General features: G+C 32.3%; 1 long non-coding RNA gene across 1 annotated transcript; it reads right to left on the minus strand.

The window, feature by feature from the left end:
* Window positions 1-13,111: 13,111 nt before the first annotated feature.
* On the minus strand, window positions 13,112-14,565 carry LOC142236210 (uncharacterized). Its single transcript, XR_012721939.1, has 4 exons — window positions 14,298-14,565; window positions 13,584-13,657; window positions 13,425-13,517; window positions 13,112-13,354 (listed from the first exon to the last, which is right to left on the minus strand). It is a non-coding gene; the product is annotated as an uncharacterized LOC142236210 (long non-coding RNA).
* Between the last annotated feature and the right edge of the window lie 686 nt (window positions 14,566-15,251).

The raw sequence follows: 15,251 nt of genomic DNA on the forward strand, positions 1-15,251 counted from the left end.
ATGGGGGCTATATATAATTATGGACCGATGTGGACCAATTTTTGCATGGTTGTTAGAGACCATATACTAACACCTTGTACCAAATTTCAGCCGGATCGGATGAAATTTGCTTCTCTTAGAGCAATCGCAAGCCAAATTTGGGGGTCCGTTTATATGGGGGATATACGTAAAAGTGGACCGATATGGCCCATTTGCAATACCACCCGAACTACATCAATAACAACTACTTGTGCCAAGTTTCAAGTCGATAGCTTGTTTCGTTCGGAAGTTAGCGTGATTTCAACAGACGGACGGACGGACATGCTCCGATCGACTCAGAATTTCACCACGACCCAGAATATATATACTTTATGGGGTCTTAAAGCAATATTTCGATGTGTTACAAACGGAATGACAAAGTTAATATACCCCCCATCCTATGGTGGTGGGTATAACCAATAAAATATATAAAATATTTGTTATTTTAAAATAGTGAGACAAATTTTCTTTTTTTTGAAAATTGGTTTATAAAAAAAGAATTTTGAATCTTCAATTATCAGGTAATATTCAGTGACGTTAACCTTTTGTGAAAAAATTGGTTTAGGATTTTTTTGTTTATATTTGTAGATATTGAAATTGTAAAATATGGACAAAATTGCTAAGGAGCAACTTATTCAAAGTGAAAGGTACTAGAAGAAGAAAAAAAATGAGTTTTAATATTTCAAGGCCAGTCGATGCTGTTGATTCTTAATAAATATATTTAATATATTAATAAAACATGTCTTTTACTGAAGAAAAAATTGCTTATATAAATACATAAAATTGTATTTAAAAACGAAGGTACACTGAAAAAATAGCATGCCCGTTTCCAAAGTCTTTACTTTAAAAATTTTGGTATTGATTCCGAGCCAAAGAAGCGGAGACTACAAGTAAGGATACATTTAAGACACAATTCTCTTTTAAATTTGGGTATTGTGTACTTGCTTCTAGGAAGCAAATTTAAAATGTTTGCTTTTCCAGCTTTTTTTTCTTCATATGCTATCAAAGTCCTTTAAAAACTAGTTAACAACTTAATTTTCCAAATTAAGACTCGACTTCCAGTAAAAATTATGATATGTTTCAAGTAAAAAACGTCTTTAAAATAAAGTTTTGAAAAACATGTCCTATTTTTGAACGATTTTTTGCTTTGTAGTCAAGATGCAAAAAGACAACAAATTTAAAGACAATTTCATTAAATTTAAAAATTTTTCTGAATTATTAAAGTCAAGTTGACCTTAGCCCAAACATTTTTTCTTTCATGTTATGATACCCATTTTTAAGTGAAATCACTTAATTATAAGGACAATACGACTTCATTGAAAAGTTTATCGACTTTTGGATAAGGAAATTAACTTTATGTTAGAGAAATTCGTCTTCTATGCTAAGCAAAATTTGCATTCGTATTTTACAGACATGAAATATTTGACATTACGACAATATTTTTTCAGTGTAAGCAGTACTAATTTTGAAATAAAAGGTTTACCACAAATATGTAAGATTTGTCCAAATGAATGAAAACAAGTACATATGGCCGTAGGTTCGGCCAGGCCGAAGCTTATGTACCCTCCACCATGGATTGCGGTCCCAGAAGTGAGAGTTTTACCCAAATTTGGTTGAAATTTTGCACCAGGAGTACAATTAGCAGTACAGCTATGCGTGCCAAATTTGGTTGAAATCGGTTCAGATTTATATATAGCTCCCATATATAGCTTTCGCCTGATTTACACTCATATGACACGGAGGCCAATTTTTTGCTCCGATTTAGTTGAAATTTTGCACAGGGATTAGAACTAGCATTGTAGCTATGCGTGCCAAATTTGGTTGAAATCGGTTCATATATATATATATATATATATATATATATATATATATATATATATATATATATATATATATATATATATATATATATATATATATATATATATATATATATATATATATATATATTTGGGTAAAACTCTCACTTCTGGGACCGCAATCCATGGTGGAGGGTACATAAGCTTCGGCCTGGCCGAACCTACGGCCATATGTACTTGTTTTCATTCATTTGGACAAATCTTACATATTTGTGGTAAACCTTTTATTTCAAAATTAGTACTGCTTACACTGAAAAAATATTGTCGTAATGTCAAATATTTCATGTCTGTAAAATACGAATGCAAATTTTGCTTAGCATAGAAGACGAATTTCTCTAACATAAAGTTAATTTCCTTATCCAAAAGTCGATAAACTTTTCAATGAAGTCGTATTGTCCTTATAATTAAGTGATTTCACTTAAAAATGGGTATCATAACATGAAAGAAAAAATGTTTGGGCTAAGGTCAACTTGACTTTAATAATTCAGAAAAATTTTTAAATTTAATGAAATTGTCTTTAAATTTGTTGTCTTTTTGCATCTTGACTACAAAGCAAAAAATCGTTCAAAAATAGGACATGTTTTTCAAAACTTTATTTTAAAGACGTTTTTTACTTGAAACATATCATAATTTTTACTGGAAGTCGAGTCTTAATTTGGAAAATTAAGTTGTTAACTAGTTTTTAAAGGACTTTGATAGCATATGAAGAAAAAAAGCTGGAAAAGCAAACATTTTAAATTTGCTTCCTAGAAGCAAGTACACAATACCCAAATTTAAAAGAGAATTGTGTCTTAAATGTATCCTCACTTGTAGTCTCCGCTTCTTTGGCTCGGAATCAATACCAAAATTTTTAAAGTAAAGACTTTGGAAACGGGTATGCTATTTTTTCAGTGTACCTTCGTTTTTAAATACAATTTTATGTATTTATATAAGCAATTTGTTCTTCAGTAAAAGACATGTTTTATTAATATATTAAATATATTTATTAAGAATCAACAGCATCGACTGGCCTTGAAATATTAAAACTCATTTTTTTTCTTCTTCTAGTACCTTTCACTTTGAATAAGTTGCTCCTTAGCAATTTTGTCCATATTTTACAATTTCAATATCTACAAATATAAACAAAAAAATCCTAAACCAATTTTTTCACAAAAGGTTAACGTCACTGAATATTACCTGATAATTGAAGATTCAAAATTCTTTTTTTATAAACCAATTTTCAAAAAAAGAAAATTTGTCTCACTATTTTAAAATAACAAATATTTTATATATTTTATTTGTTATACCCACCACCATAGGATGGGGGGTATATTAACTTTGTCATTCCGTTTGTAACACATCGAAATATTGCTTTAAGACTCCATAAAGTATATATATTCTGGGTCGTGGTGAAATTCTGAGTCGATCGGAGCATGTCCGTCCGTCCGTCTGTTGAAATCACGCTAACTTCCGAACGAAACAAGCTATCGACTTGAAACTTGGCACAAGTAGTTGTTATTGATGTAGTTCGGGTGGTATTGCAAATGGGCCATATCGGTCCACTTTTACGTATATCCCCCATATAAACGGACCCCCAAATTTGGCTTGCGATTGCTCTAAGAGAAGCAAATTTCATCCGATCCGGCTGAAATTTGGTACATGGTGTTAGTATATGGTCTCTAACAACCATGCAAAAATTGGTCCGCATCGGTCCATAATTATATATAGCCCCCATATAAACCGTTCCCCCGATTTGGCTTTCGAAGCCTGTAAGAGAAGCAAATTTCATCCGATCCGGCTGAAATTTGGGACATTGTTTTAGTATATGGTCTTTAGCAACCATGCAAAAATTGGTCCACATCGGTCCATAACTATATATAGCCCCCATATAAACCGATTCCCAGATTTGGCTTTCGGATCCTCTAAGAGAAGCAAATTTCATCCGATCCGGCTGAAATTTGGTACATGGTGTTAGTATATGGTCTCTAACAACCATCCAAAAATTGGTCCACATCGGTCCATAATTATATATAGCCCCCATATAAACCGATCCCCCGATTTGGCTTTCGGAACCGCTAAGAGAAGCCAATTTCATCCGATCCGGCTGAAATTTGGTACATTGTGTTGGTATATGGTCTTTAACAACCATGCCAAAATTGGTCTATATCGGTCCATAATTATATATAGCCCCCATATAAACCGATCCCCAGATTTCGCTTGCGGAGCCTCTAAGAGAAGAAAATTTCATCCGATCCGGCTGAAATTTGGTACATTGTGTTGGTATATGGTCTTTAACAACCATGCCAAAATTGGTCTATATCGGTCCATAATTATATATAGCCCCCATATAAACCGATCCCTCGATTTGGCTTTCGGAGCCTCTAAGAGAAGAAAATTTCATCCGATCCGGCTGAAATTTGGTACATGGTGTTAGTATATGGTCTCTAACTACCATCCAAAAATTGGTCCACATCGGTCCATAATTATATATAGCCCCCATATAAACCGTTCCCCCGATTTGGCTTTCGAAGCCTGTAAGAGAAGCAAATTTCATCCGATCCGGCTGAAATTTGGGACATTGTTTTAGTATATGGTCTTTAGCAACCATGCAAAAAATGGTCCACATCGGTCCATAACTATATATAGCCCCCATATAAACCGATTCCCAGATTTGACCTCCGGAGCCCCTTGGAAGAGCAAAATATATATATATATATATATATATATATATATATATATATATATATATATATATATATATATATATATATATATATATATATATATATATATATATATATATATATATATATATATATATATATATATATATATATATATATATATATATATATATATATATATATATATATATATATATATATATATATATATATATATATATATATATATATATATATATATATATATATATATATATATATATATATATATATATATATATTATATATATATAAATATATTTCTGATTTCGACTTTTGTCCTTGTAAAATCGCCACTGCTTAGTGGAAAAGTTGTAAAAATGACTCTAATTTTCCTAAACTTCTAATACATACATATCGAGCGATAAATCATAAATAAACTTTTGCGAAGTTTCCTTAAAATTGCTTCAGATTTAAATGTTTCCCATATTTATACCCTTCACCACTACTGTGGTTCAGGGTATAAGTTTGTGCATTTGTATGTAACGCCAAGAAATAATAATCATAGACTCATCTTTTAGTATACCGATCGGCTTAGAATTGAATTCTGAGTCGATTTAGCGATGTCCGTCTTTCTGTCTGTCTGTCTGTATATGTAATTTTGTGCACAAAGTACAGCTCGCAATTTAAGTCCTATCGTCCTCAATTTTGGCATGGGGTCTTTCTGCGGGTCAAAGACAATCGCTATTGATTTTGGAAAAAATGGGTTCAGATTTAGATATAGCTGCCATATATACTTATCACCGATTTGATCATAATTCACGTATTTATGAACCGATCTTCTTCAAATTTCGTACATCTGAATGTTTTGTCGGTCACGTAAAACCCATATATATCTTTCGTCCGAATTGCACTTATATAGCTTCAAAAGCCAGACTTTTGCCCTGATTTGATTTAAAATTTGCACAAAGTGTACGTTTTATATTATGGGTAACTATGCCAAATTTGGTTGAAATCGGTTCAGATTTAGATATAGCTCCCATATATACCTTTCGTTAGATTTGGGCTTATATGGCCTCAAAAGCCAGAATTTTACCCTGATTTGCTTCAAATTTAGCACAAGGAGTACGTTTAATAATATTGTTAACTGTGACAAATTTGGTTAAAATCGGTTCAGATTTAGATATAGCTCCCATATATATCTTTCGTCCGATTTGTACTTATATGGCCTCAAAAGCCAGAATTTTACCCTGATTTGCTTCAAATTTTGCAAAAGGAGTGCGTTTAATAGTATGGTTAACTGTGCCAAATTTGTTTGGACTCGGTTCAGATGTAGATATAGCTCCCATATATACCTTTCGTCCGATTTGTACATATATGGCCTTAAAAGCCAGAATTTTACCCTGATTTGCTTCCAATTTTGCAAAAGGAGTGAGTTTAATTGTATGGTTAACTGCGCCAAATTTGTTTGGACTTGGTTCAGATTTAGATATAGCTCCCATATATATACTTCGTTCGATTTGCACAACAGCCAGAGTTGAAGCCTGATTTACTTCAAATTTTGTATATATACGCCAGAGTTGAGTAGAATGTTTCATATTCAGTTGACTCGATAGTTTCCACAGAGAATATATTTAATATGCTTTTTGATCTAATTGGTTCAGATTTCGTAGTCATATTTCACACTATAATACCACACTTTCCACAAAACGGTCGAGTTTTAAATAAACTAGGCCAAATAATATATCACAACCCACAATTGATCACATAAATATAATGCCGAGATTTAAACAATATCCTTGTAAAAGCGCCACTGTAGCAAAAATTTTAAATATTACTTAAATTTTCCTTTATCTCGAATACGTATTTCTCGCTCGATATATGGTAAATATTATTTCGTACAATTGCATTAAAATTGTCCTAGCTTTATATTTCCCATATTTTGTATGTTAACTAACATTTGGTTTCATCCCAGGGTGTTAGCCGATTAAAATTTTAATTCTAGAGATTTTATAGAAGTACAAAAAAGTGTCTCCTATTGTATATAAATTATATAAATATTTCTAATAAAAGCATTCATAATAACTCCCAAAAAATTTGAAGGAGTTGAAATGGTAACACAAATTTTTGGTCTACATAGTGGTAAGGGTATAATATAGTCGGCCCTGCCCGACTTTAGACTTTACTTACTTGTTATACCCTCCACCATAGGATGGGGGGTATATTAACTTTGTCATTCCGTTTGTAACACATCGAAATATTGTTCTAAGACCCCATAAAGTATATATATTCTGGGTCGTGGTGAAATTCTGAGTCGATCTGAGCATGTCCGTCCGTCCGTCTGTTGAAATCACGCTAACTTCCGAACGAAACAAGTTATCGACTTGAAACTTGCCACAAGTAGTTGTTATTGCTGTAGGTCGGATGGTATTGCAAATGGGCCATATCGGTCCACTTTTACGTATAGCCCCCATATAAACGGACCCCCAAATTTGGCTTGCGAGGCCTCTAAGAGAAGCAAATTTCATCCGATCCGGCTGAAATTTGGTACATGGTGTTAGTATATGGTCTCTAACAACCATGCACAAATTGGTCCACATCGGTCCATAATTATATATAGCCCCCATATAAACCGATCCCCCGATTTGGCTTGCGAGGCCTCTAAGAGAAGCAAATTTCATCAGATCCGGCTGAAATTTGGTACATGGTGTTAGTATATGGTCTCTAACAACCATGCACAAATTGGTCCACATCGGTCCATAATTATATATAGCCCCCATATAAACCGATCACCAGATTTGACCTCCGGAGCCTCTTGGAAGAGCAAAATTCATCTGATTCAGTTGAAATTTGGTACATGGTGTTAATATATGGCCTCAAACTCCCATGCAAAAATTGGTCGAAATCGGTCCATAATTATGTATAGCCCCCATATAAACCGATCCCCAGATTTGACCTCCGGAGCCCCTTGGAAGAGCAAACTTCATACGATTCGGTTGAAATTTGGTACGTGATGTTAGTATATGGTATCCAACAACCATGCAGGAATTGGTTCATATCAGTCTATAATTATATATAGCACCCATATAAACCGTTACGGCCGTTTATACTTGTTTTTTACTAACATTGTGTTGCACCCTAGCGCATTAGCCGACTTAAATTTTGAGTCTATAGATTTTGTCTATCAAATCTATCAAATACTGTCCAGATCGAGTGATATTTAAATGTATGTATTTGGGACAAACCTTTATATATAACCCCCAACACATTTGACGGATGTGATATAGTATCGAAAATTTAGATCTACAAAGTGGTGCAGGGTATAATATAGTCGGCCTCCCGACTTTAGACTTTCCTTACTTGTCAAATTTGTCGTTGGCACTACTTTGTACAAATGGTACCAGATCTTTACGGTTTGGCATTTATGACACACAATTTCCATTGCCTAATACATATCCATGAAGACGCTAAGTATCATGGTTCGTTGGAGGGTTTAAATGCCTTCAAATACGAAAATCATTTACAAACAATTAAAAGACGAGTGAAGAAAAGTTCATACGTAGCGGCACAGTTATACAATAGGCAGGTGGAAATGAGTTCGATTATTAAGTTTGTCGACGATAGAAAAATATTCAAATTCGGAAAATTTGAAAATGACTCATATGGGAATGTCGAACTAAACCGATTTTCTCCCAGCGTAAAAAAACCTAAAACAAAGAAATATTTTAATTTAGTTAACAAAAACAATTTTAAATGTACTTTCAGATTTAACTCATCGCAAATTCCCAAATTCGGACCATGGGAAAATAAGTTCAATTTTGCAACAGTACATCGTACACGCCAAGGATTTCCACACAATCGCCAAAAATCAAATTAATCTGCTTGGTTTAATATGTTAATTTTATTCCCATATTTTTAATTCTTTATATGTAATTATTAAACTAGTCGTTATTAAATGGAATTGAATTAATTTTTAGTTCCTTATATACTTATTAATTAAAGTGACAATTTCGGTTTTCTGTCTTTATTGTAATTAAATAATTTTCAGTTCATATTTTGAAGTGTTTTTATTACTATGACTATATCTTTATTTCAGATTTAATGAATTAATTTTTAGGGTTTTGTTTCATATATTTTAATAAAATAAATAAATTAAACTAGAGTTTGTTTGTTGTTTTTATGTTTTTTTAATATATATATATTTAAGTATATGTGTTATTAATTCTTTAACCTTAAACAGCTTATCTACGTCTGAGTGACGTATGCGTTTATTTTCGCTCTCCCTCATGAAAATGAGTACCGAAAATTAGATTTTTTTGTTACATAATAAATAAAAGTTTGGCCAAAAACGTGCTTAGTTAAACGATAAGGACTTGTATATAAAATCGGTGTAAGTACAAAAATTTTAAACAAAACTTCAAAAATTTTGTTCACGTGATGACAAACTATGAAACGTCCCACAGACGTATGACTTTCAGAAGGATAAGCTTTCTAAGGTAAACCTGAATTTGTGGTATATCAACAATAAAGCTATAAATTAAATATGCAAAATTTTAATCACAAGTGTATTTCCTGGGAACAATAAAATACTAGTTAGAAGGAGTAATTTCTAACTCTTGAAAAGACTCAATATTTAATCTGATGGGGGAGTTATTTCTTACTCTTTTGTAGGGGTTATTTATGAATCATTCGATTGATTCATGTATGAGTAAGTGGATGGTTAAATTGTAAGGGCCGATGTTGAATGTGAACCACACCTAAACGCCAAGTTTTTTTCCGAATTTTATTTGACATTTCTCTATTTCAGACTTACTCAATTTGAACCATGGAGAGATACACAATCCAACAATGTGTTAAAGTTATCCAGACTTATTATGAAAATGGGCTTTTGAATCAAAATGCATATCGTACACTTCGTGATTTTTTTGGTCAATTTGATCGTCCAGATGTGCGTACAATCGCAAAAATCGTGGAAAAATTCAAGCAAACCGGGTCTGTAGAAGATGTGAGAACACCAGTACAGCTCGTACTGCAGAAAATATTGCTGCTGTTCGCGATAGTGTGGCTAAAGAGCCGTCCACCTCAACTCGTCGTCGTGCCCAACAATTGCACCTCTCACGCTCGTCGTTGATGAACATTATGCATAAAGACTTGCATTTGGCTCAAGAACTAAAGCCTCTTGACCATTCCAAACATCGTGAATGGGCAGAATGGTTCCAAGAAATTGAAACAGTGGATGATCAATTTTCGAAGAAAATCATCTTCAGTGATGAAGCACATTTTCACCTCAGTGGATTCGTCAATAAACAGAATTGCCGCATTTGGGCGAATGAGAATCCAAGAGAGATGAGGCACATTTTCACCTCAGTGGATTCGTCAATAAACAGAATTGCCGCATTTGGGCGAATGAGAATCCAAGAGTGATTGTCGAAAAACCAATGCACCCACAAAGAGTGACTGTTTGGTGCGGTTTATGGGCTGGCGGCATCATCGGGCCGTATCCAAAATGAGGCCGGTCAGGCAGTTACTGTGAATGGTGTTCGCTATCGTGAGATGATAACGAACGCTTTATGGCCCGAATTGGAAGATACATCCATATCTTCCAATTCGGGCCATAAAACGACGATATGTGGTTTCAGCAGGACGGTGCCACTTGCCACACAGCTAACGAAACAATGGCTCTTTTACGCAACAAATTCAATGGCCGTGTTATCTCACGTAATGGCGATGTCAATTGGCCGCCAAGATCATGTGATTTGACACCGTTGGACTTTTTTCTTTGGGGTTATTTGAAAGAAAAGGTGTACGTCGATAAGCCAGCAACAATTAAAGAGCTAAAGGATGGGATAATTCGGCACATTAACGGCATAGAACCTCCATTATGCCTCAGCGTCATCGAAAATTTGGACCATCGGATGAAGGTGTGCCACCGAGGTCGCGGCGCCCACTTGGCCGATATTTCGTTCCATACATAATTGAGTAATACCAATATATCATAATAAAATTAAATTACAATAATTTCCTAAATAGTTTGTGTTTTATTCATTTATTATAAAATACTACTTTCAAATGACTTTTTTGTTACTATTCTGAAAGACTCATTTATAACTCAAGGAAAAGAAACATTTTGAGACACAACTACTTTATAGTGGGGACGCATAAATGACTCTCTTTCGCTCTTCCGTAATAGTTTTGAACATAAAAATGATTCAAAGGAGACTCATTCGCGATCGTAAATGTTTTCAGGGTATAAACATCAAGAAATTTGCACTTAACAGCATTGTTTATGTCTCTCTTACACCCAAACATATATACACTGAATTACCGAGCACGTACTATACACACACGCACAGACACAAACACCCGCGTCCTTGATTGCCCTAGGACAACTAATAATAGTTGGCACATGTACTTATGGAGTTAGCTCTTGAAGAGGTTCCATGCTCTTGAAATGTTCATCTCTAGCGCTATGTTCATATGAGACAATACACAAGAGACATGACACTGCAGGCGATGATTAATGGTTTTCTCAAATCTCATAGGGAGATATTTTTATGAAAACATGTGTAGATGTGTTAGTTATGTTGGGCTCATTTTACAAAGGTATTAAAATTGAAATTGTCTCGGTAATACAAAATTATTATGAATAATAAATTATGTACAATAAATAATCTATTGAATAATAAATAAAATGAGTTAATATTAAACCAGCATGTTAGGAAACCAAAAGTACACAATAGTTAGGACAAATTTCCAAAAAGTAATACATTTTAATTGAAAGAAAGTTGTAAAAACGCTACAGCCTTCACAACTAAAGTTATTAGAGCAGACTCGTTTTTTGTTTTTGAACACACACAAAAAAATAACTGCAAATAAATGTTAACAACTTTATTTGTATGTAAAATATGCTGATGCTCAACAAATTTGTCCATTGAATATAAGACATTTGTTGTTGAAATGTGTTTGTAGATGCTTGACAGAGGAAATAATAGAAATTTTCTGAATTTTCAACAAATTGTTTTGTTGCGAAATTAGTTGACTGCTATCGACATGAAAACAAAAACAAAAATACAAGACTGGTTACGCGCACATCGCTGAGAATATATACGAAGAAAGAAGTATGCGAAGAACACCGTTAGAACAAAATGAGGATGAGCACATGCACGTGTATGATAGCAAGCAAAGAGCTCACTCATCAGAGAATACTGAGCATTTTTAAATGTCTGTGACAATTTTATATTTTTCAATTTGGTAGTTTCTTAAATGTGTTTGTTGTATAATTAATAAAACCATATTAATATCGGGACTAGAATTATTACAATTCTAATTAACTAGAATATATATCACTGGGCAAAAAGTTGTCAAAATGCTTGCTAGACCCTGGACTACTCAAATTTAAAATCGTCATACATTTACAAAACTGAGTATAGGATTTTCCTTCTCTGTGTGTACTTAACAAAATATCTCCAAAATTCCGGGAATTTTGCAACTTTGGTGCAATAATTCTGTCAATTTCAATTTAATTTTTCACAACATTGTATTGTATTGACAATACACCAATAAATTTGTTACAGGTCATTGACAGACTCCAACAAACCACATACAAATTTTTTCGTTCAAATTCAAAAATATTTGTTGAGAATTAAACGTAACGTTCAACAACAAATATTTTGTACTGTTGGAAGCTCAACAAATTACTTACAAATTATGTTATTGAGAACACAAATCATTTGTTGCCTTCTGATGGTAACGATTGCTAACAACTTTTTTGTAATAATGGTTATTAAAAGCACAAATTCATTTGTTGCAGGAAAATTAACAAATTTTGTTATTGGTTTTCCAACAAAAGTTATTGGTTCTCAAACTTATTTTTATCTGTGCACAAATAGTTCAAAGATTGGCTATATCGGTTCAGGTTTAGATTTGGTATCCATATAAGGCGACCCCTATATAAGGCTTGTTTTAGCATACCTTTTTATATCCACAAACATACAATTGTGATGGGGGTATAATAAGTTTGTCATACCGTTTGTAATTCATCGAAATATCGATTATAAAGTATATATATTCTTGCTCAGGGAGAACTTCTAAGACTATATAACCATGTCCGCCAGTCCGCTACAGCTTCAGTCTGCAATAATGGCACTATCGTTCTCAAATTTGACATACACCGAAAAAAAAGTTTACTATTGTTTACGAAAAATGAACTAACCCATAGTAAGAATGACCATGATTTGGCGCCAAAGATTTTTTTCATCTAAATAAGTTCATGATTTTCTTATAAATAAGTTTATGTATTGCATCGTATTTTAGTTCATTCTTACTACGCTGAGGGAAGAATGTACTTACACTCATTCAAAATATTCCTGCTATCCGGAAAAATGAACAAGTTTTTGGGAATCCTATATTTAGAAATTGGTTTCAAATAAACTATTTATCAGTATAATTTTCAAAGAAGTAAATAAATTGAGGAATTAAAGGTACAACAAGCCTGTATGCAACTAAGAAATTTTTCGTACAATATAAGACAATTTTTCATAACTACCAGTATTTTATTTTAAAAAAATATTATTATATTACATAAAACTATGGCTTATGATATACAATAAAAGAAATGTTTTTATTTGTACGCTGTATGTTGTTACTTTTCGGTAGTTAGTAATTGCTTCTTCAAAAGAGTAATATTCTATGTTAGTAGAATGAAACTAATTAATATCAATTTCCATTTTCTATCCATATGAAAGATATATGCCATAAGTTGCTATTTTCATTTCATTTTTGTCCAATTTCACCGATTTCGCTAGTTTTTGTTGTGTGGATTTGCGTCATAAGCCTCTGAAGTTAAAAAGGTATATGAAATATAAAAATATTATCAAATTCTATGGTATTTTGATCTTTAACTTACAAGAGAATTTTCTTAGAGCCAATAGGGATATCAGCTTAGTTAGCATTAAACAGTAAGAAGATTCCAAAAAATACCATTAGATTTGCTGTCATCCTGCAATGAAAATTATTTTTAATAAATAGAAATTTTGGCTTTATTACAAATGGACGAAAAACTTACCACATTGAAAAAAATCATCCAATTACTACATTAGTGGAATCATATCCATGCACAAATGGGACATTTTTGAAATCCTTCTCAGAATATAAATGAAATAAAAATATTATAAAATTAGATATAATTTCCACTTGTCAATATAGCATTTAGTATTTATGGTGGATATTAAGTTCGAGTTTAGTGGCTAAAATCCCAATTTTTCATGATTAGTTTTCTTTAGAAATACATGGGAACAAAATTGAACCGTTTTTGTGTTCATTTAAAATTTATATCAAATTTTTAGTAATTTGAGGTTGCTGAATCCAAATTTACACTTGTTTTTTTTTAAGAGGTCGACTTTTTGAGATATACGGTTATGTTCAAAATTAAGGCACTTCCGCTATATATATTGGAATAACTTGAAAACAATTCATCATATTAAATTAAAAAACAGCGTTCTACATAAGCTTAAAAACGATTTTCTGTTCTTAATCGTGTAATCCATTTAAAGAATATAAACTTTATAAAAAACTTGTTTCGAGCTATTCTCCATCAAGTTATATTTAAATTTGCATCGAAGGCGTATAATTTTATACTTTTCTTACTGATTTATTTCTGATTTTAGCACCTAAACTCGAACTTACTACACACCTTAAGGACTCGCTATAACATAAAAATATAGACTCAAAAAATTGTACTGTGATCCAGATGTAGAGTAAATATAGACCATTTTATTACCACTCATTATGAATATTTTTATGTAAACCAATTTAAAACCGCACTAATTTTAAATTATTAATAGAAATATACAGTTTCTTAATATGTGATTTATTTTAGAGTTATTTATTTTTTATCAATATAAAGTGTTTTTGTTTTCTCTAACATCACACCATTCACTTATCAGTTTCTAAAATGTTACGAAATAAATGTATTTTTATTAATAAACACAAATACCGCACGCAAGCGCACCACGTGTGCGCTTCATAAATGCATCAACAGAACTGAATGCACCAATAAAACTCAAAGACACAAATAGTCATAAAGGACACATATGTAAAGAAAAACAACTCCACACACACATGATCCCTTTCTGATCTCGATATTGCAACAAAACAACTATCACCACAAAAGATACCAACAACACACATTCCATAACATCATCGCAATAACAAACACAAACAAAAAAAAGATGATGCAATAATTTCATAATTTCTTCTCACTTCAATTTCCAGTATCACGTTTATTGATTAGTTGGTATTCTATCTATAGGATAAGGTAAAATATATTCAAAATTTACGAGGAATCCATAAAAAATTATATACACCAGTCAAGGATTAAATTAACTACTTTTTATTCTACTTTATCTAAAATTTTCAATGTGAGGAAATATACTCCAACTTATAGTAAAAACCGAAATAAGCTGTAGGAAGCCGCCATACGAATCGGTACTGTGGTTAAGTTAATTTTTACTACAAAAATTTTTTTCCATACAAAAATTTTTCTTAGTAAATTGTCCACATTTCGTAGTAAGATTTTTATATTGCTTATGTCTTTTTATAATACAATCAACGATGCATTAACTATTGTATTGGAAATTTATTTATGGAAAAATCCGTCCCATTTCGTAGTTAATGAACTAAAAAACATTTACTGAATTTTTATAAGTTTTCCTTTAGCTAAGTTAATTTTCGC

The sequence above is a fragment of the Haematobia irritans genome, chromosome 4 (genome assembly GCF_050003625.1).
Source record: "Haematobia irritans isolate KBUSLIRL chromosome 4, ASM5000362v1, whole genome shotgun sequence".
Classification (NCBI taxonomy): domain Eukaryota; kingdom Metazoa; phylum Arthropoda; class Insecta; order Diptera; family Muscidae; genus Haematobia; species Haematobia irritans.